Source organism: Aptenodytes forsteri, unplaced genomic scaffold (assembly GCF_000699145.1).
Source record: "Aptenodytes forsteri isolate BGI_AS27 unplaced genomic scaffold, ASM69914v1 Scaffold482, whole genome shotgun sequence".
Taxonomy (NCBI): domain Eukaryota; kingdom Metazoa; phylum Chordata; class Aves; order Sphenisciformes; family Spheniscidae; genus Aptenodytes; species Aptenodytes forsteri.
This window is the reverse complement of record NW_008795046.1, coordinates 1,537,734-1,543,283: the sequence shown is the minus strand read 5'-3', so window position 1 is coordinate 1,543,283 and position 5,550 is coordinate 1,537,734. Positions and strand designations below refer to the sequence as shown.

Sequence of the window (5,550 nt, the reverse complement as noted above, 5' to 3'; positions counted from 1 at the left end):
GATCCCACTGTCTGTGTCACTGATGAAGATATTAAACAGTACCGGTCCCAATACAGACCCCTGCAGGACGCCACTCGTCACCAATCTCCATCTGGACATTGAGCCATTGACCACTACCCTCTGGATGCGACCATCCAACCAATTCCTCACCCACGGGACAGTCCACCCATCACATCCATACCTCTCCAGTGTAGAGAGAAGGATGTTGTGGGGGACCGTGTCAAAGGCCTTACAGAGGTCCAGATAGACAACACCTGTAGCCCTTCCTGTGTCCATATTTTTATGTAACTACAGCTGTGTGGTAGAACTTTTATTTAGCCATCTCTTACAGATAGTTGTACCTAATGCCTGTAGTCCCTAATTTCTCTGCCCCTAATTCCTTGCTGAAGACTTTTTATCGTGATGGTATACATATGTTTGGCTTCACAGTAGACTGTGACAAGAACAGTTCATCACATAAGGGAGAAAACATTTAAATGCTCATCTGCACTTTTGAAGTTATTGGTTCCCCTTTCTTCCAGTTTGCTGTTTTCCAGAGGACACACTGCATGGCCATTCTGACCACCTCAGCTTGGTGGACAAAATTGAAGGCTATTTCCAAATGTCTTGTTTATTGAGAATTCTTAGTAGTTACTACGGCTCTTGTTTCTTTCTTATATTGCTTGCTGGTCTGTTTTCATATAACAGTCTCTCTTCTGATAAATGATGAAGGTAAAAGTAACAAGAAAAAAGAGATTCATCATTAAAACTCCTTTCTATCTGGTTTTCCTACTTTTGCCATCTCTTACTGCATCACAGCCTGTCACTCTGCCATGCTCTATTGCTCACTTGTATGCTCATTCGTACCCCTGTTTTTTCTTTCACGTTTATGCTTGGTTACCCTCTATCACTTTCAGCCTCACTCACTCAAAATCCTGTTCCTGTTTTCCTCTTGCACTTCCACTGGTTCACATGTCTCACACTCTTACTTTTTCCTCAGTGTTTTCACACCTCGAGTCCTTTTAAGTCTTTCGTGTTGCACTACTTTTTCGTGCTTCATTTCACTCTGGCTCTCTGTCACGTGTTCAATTTTCTCTATTTTATCACTGAATTCCTGGGGGTGTATTTGCAGTGCTGCCTAGCGGGAATAAGGGCTGCTATTCTAGTATTTCTCTAATGGTCTTTATGTTCCTCGTTCAGCACCAATGATGATGTGATCAGAAAATCTTAACCACTGCTAGTTCCCCTCCACATGTATATCATTAATTTTCTTTCTCTCTCTTTTTAAAAAAGCATATAATCCCATTTGCTTCCTCTTTTTAAAATTGATTTTCACTAGAAAAGGAAGTTTATTTTGGAGATACAAAACCAAGCAACATTGTTCAGCAAAGTTATAATGTGTTCTGTGCAAAAGTCCCAAGGAGCCTGGAAATGGAGCTAAAGGAGAAGAGTGTTGCATCCTTCCAGTTGTAACAGACAAGATCCAATATGGCTCAGACGTTCCTTTCTATACAACAGTGACATTTCAGAATGGAGAAGTCATGCAAATCAGTTGTGCACAGTTCACCTGTCTGTTGCTTTCCTATGCTGTATATTCTACTATCGAAATACCTGCTTAGCTATGCTTAGCATAAAAACCCCACTGACTGCAGTTTCTGTTACTGTACTGGGACTCGTTCTTATGTGATAATTAATTATCCTCTTTATAAGTAAATTTCTCCTAACTAACTTAGCTTTCTGTTCTTTTTTTGTAACATACTCTTCAGCTCTATAGTTTTCTTGCATCTGGTTTATTTGCACAAACTTAAATGCTGGTTAGAAGTATTTATATTTAGGGCTTCCAATGAAGAAAATGTGATTTGAAATCATATGGCCAGCCAAGAGTAACTAGAAAAGTGCAAGATTTTCAGATAGTTGAAAATTTCTTCAAAAATCCATGCCCTGCTTCTCTCTGCTTAGCGTTCATGATTTAGCATGTTAGGCTAATGCCTCCCAGAAACAGTGGTGGTGTTGGAGGGTGTTTGTACTTAGTTAGCTAGTTGCTAGATGGTTTTAGCATTATTTCACTGTAACTGATGCAACTAGGAATAAATAAGAGGCAAGACATGATATTCCTTTACAAAGAGAAGAAGCTCTGTCTCTTTTTCAGTCATTTGTGATAGCATCCCAGGCTTGGGGAGGGCTGGGAGGAAGAGGTGCTAGGAGGGAGAAGAGATGTTTAGATGTTGTATAGAAATAAGCAAAGCAATTCATTCTGACAGGGCAGCAAAACTCAAAGTACATCTACATTGTATTTAAAAGCACAGTTGGAGCACTGCTGTTGCATATCCAGTATCTTCACTGCTGTTGGAACCATGGCAGCATGGATATTTTGGGATTCTATGTGCAGCTCGAGCTGATACAGCCTCACTGGTGTCAGTGTCTGAACTAGTTAATGAAAACATCTCTGGTGTGTCTGCACTTCAGAGCTGCCATGACCCATCACTAAAGTTACAGACATAATGGTTAGTGTGATAGGAGTAGGGGCAAGAAGGGAACCTAGGAGTAGAGGGACTGAAAAAAAACAGTGGGGGAGAACAGAAGCCTTTCCAAGTGATCCGAGCCACTGATCCATCCAATTATGTCCCGTCTTCTCTCAGTCAGCACCAGCTTGCTTCCAGAGAGGTTCTGATCTGCTGCTGGTAAGCATAGAGAGGGCAGTTTATCTCCTACCTCCTAGTTCCCGCTGTCAGAAGTTTGCAAAGCCTTAGGGCAAAAGATTCAATGGAACTCCCAAATTATTAATTCGTAATTATTGGGGTAATTACTGTTAGTAAATACTGGGCATTATTTTGATACCTGTTTGTAGTCAAAGTAGAACTTTGAAAGTTTGAAAAGCAATTTGATTTAGAAGATACTTAAAGAACTAAGTGTCATTAATGGAGTACCTATAGGTATGTCCATTTTTCTACAGTGACAAAAAGAATATCTTTTTGAATGATGGAGGTTTAAATACATGATCAGAGTTTGAAGCGCATTTTACTTTGGGAGCAGGGGTTGGGGGGGGGGGGAAAGTTACTCCCCATCTCTAATGCTTTCCTTTGGGTCTTGGGTTGTTTGAATTGCAGATAAGGCTTGTGTGGCAAATGTCTATCCAGAGCAGAAGTGCATATTACCTGAGGAGTAATGAGCAATTTGGGCTTGATAAATGGCAAGCAGAACTGTGTGCGTGTTATGCCACAGCTGCAAATGGGTAGATACTATGTACAGGTAGGAAACAACCCTAAACATACCGTATATGAAATGGCAGAAGGACATAGTCTGCTCCTAGCTTAGGAACTGGTTTGGTTATAGTGGGAATTCTCCCTGCCAGCTGCACAGCGGATGTGAAACGCAGATGCTTTACTGCAGAGCCTGCCATAGGATCCTGAACCCTGCCGGCATTCTTCTGGGTCTCTTTCTGGGATGTTGAAACCAAAAATAGACATGTGCTGAGACACCAGGTTGTAGAGTGAGATGACTGATATCCATGTATTTGCAACTAAGGTTTTCACAAGTCGATATCTGTAAAAATGTAACTTACTTTGTTGTTTATTTCTGAGTCTGTAGCATCAAATGAGCATAAAACTTCTGGAAGGGAATGAGTTATCAGCTCACTGGAGGCAAAGAAGGGAGGACACTGAGATACATTTTACCACATAAATCAAAGCGGACCTCTCAATTTTCTTGAAATTTATCAGAAAAGAAAATTCAGTACTTTTTTTTTTTAAACAGTTCCATTCATTTCTTTAATGAGTATTTGAAAATCTTTAACCTTCAAGGGTAATTATTCTCTAAGTCTTATCCATTCTTTCCATTTTGTAGATATTTTTCTCCCTTTAAAAAAAAGAAAAAACTGATTAATTATAAGACGATAGATACTTAACTGAGCTTCAGGCTTCTTGGTGAATCCCAGCCTGAAGCTGATAAATGTTATCTCTGGCAATTTAAAGAGTTTTTTCTTTTAATTGAGTTTTTAAAAAATGGGGATACGTTAAAAAAATTGCAAGACAAGGTGATACATAACTGTCATGAATGAATTGAACTCACCCATAGGAAAGCTTCATTACATACCCATTTTCAATATCAGAAAAATAAATAAAGATTATATCTGTCTATCTCTGTGTGAACAGAACACCAAACCCTTCTCTTAGTCTGTAAAATAAGAAAATCTAATAGTAAAATCACAAAAATAGGCAGAAAGAAGAAAGAATGGATGTAATTCCTCAAACTTTTAAATATTTTAAACATGCTCCATTTTTAAAGATTTAATAGAATTTAATTTGACTGATGGTGTCTCTTTGGCTAGAAAAAATATCATTTAAAGTATTGCCAATCCCAAATGTCCTAATATCATGAGTTCTGGATCACAAAAATCATGACATTGAATTTTTAGTTTTGTTTCTAAAGCAACTCTGCATCTGTTCTCCTAAAAATAAAAGTCCTCATTAGTTGCCATTTGGGTTATGAATTATTAGATCAGAATTTATAACTAGATAACAATTTCAAGCTTTGCTTTGTCCTTGTGTGGACAAGAAATCTACTTGCTACAAAAAAGAAAACCAAGACTATTCTTTGAGTAACAGTCCACATATGCATTCACGTTAATGCAGATTGTGTAATCTAAACAGTGCTTGTAAGGCAGGTGCACAGGCTTGTCATCTAAATAACTGATGAATTTTCTTCTTTAAGCTGTTGTACAATCCTAAGGAGGATTTGTTGAAGAATTATGACATCTCAAGTAGTACTTGGGATATGCATCTTTTTTTCCTGTTCACTGTCCTTACTACGTACAGCACAGGAGTGCTGAGTACTGCATCTCTCTCTCTCTAATTCCAAAATAGACTTAGGAATCATTCGTTTTCAGATGAAAGGTCCAGGGAATGGCAGCTCTTAGGAAATTCTGTAATAATCTGCACCGTTTGAAGTTTAAAGCGCATCTTACTTTGGGAGCAGGGGTTGAGAGGGGAAAAAATGTTATTCCCTGTCTCTAATGCTTTCCTTTGAGTCTTGGGGTGTTTGGACTTGAGCCGGCAATGTGTGCTTGCAGCCCAGAAAGCCAGTCATATCCTGGGCTGCATCAAAAGAAGCGTGGCCAGCAGGTCGAGGGAGGTGATTCTGCCCCTCTACTCTGCTCTGCTGAGACCCCACCTGGAGGACTGCGTCCAGCTCTGGAGCCCTCAGCATAAGAAAGACACGGGCCTGTTGGAGCGGGTCCAGAGGAGGGCCACAAAAATGATCAGGGGGATGCAACACCTCTCCTGTGAAGAAAGGCTGAGAGAGTTGGGGTTGTTCAGCCTGGAGAAGAGAAGGCTTCGGGGAGACCTTCTTGCAGCCTTTCAGTACTTAAAGGAGGCTTGTAAGAAAGATGCCAGCAAACTTTTTAGCAGGGCCTGTTGCGACAGGACAAGGGGGAATGGCTTTAAACTAAAGGGGGGTAGATTTAGACTAGATATAAGGAAGAAATTTTTTGCTCTGAGGGTTGTAAACAACTGGCACAGGTTGCCCAGAGAGGTGGTGGATGCCCCATCCCTGGAAACATTCAAGGTCAGG

At 40.1% G+C, this 5,550-nt stretch overlaps 1 long non-coding RNA gene across 1 annotated transcript in view; it reads left to right on the top strand.

Annotated features, from left to right (window-relative positions):
• LOC103897054 overlaps positions 1-5,550 on the top strand; it is a 154,847-nt gene that overhangs the window by 112,948 nt on the left and 36,349 nt on the right. The gene's annotated exons all lie outside the window — the stretch shown is intronic.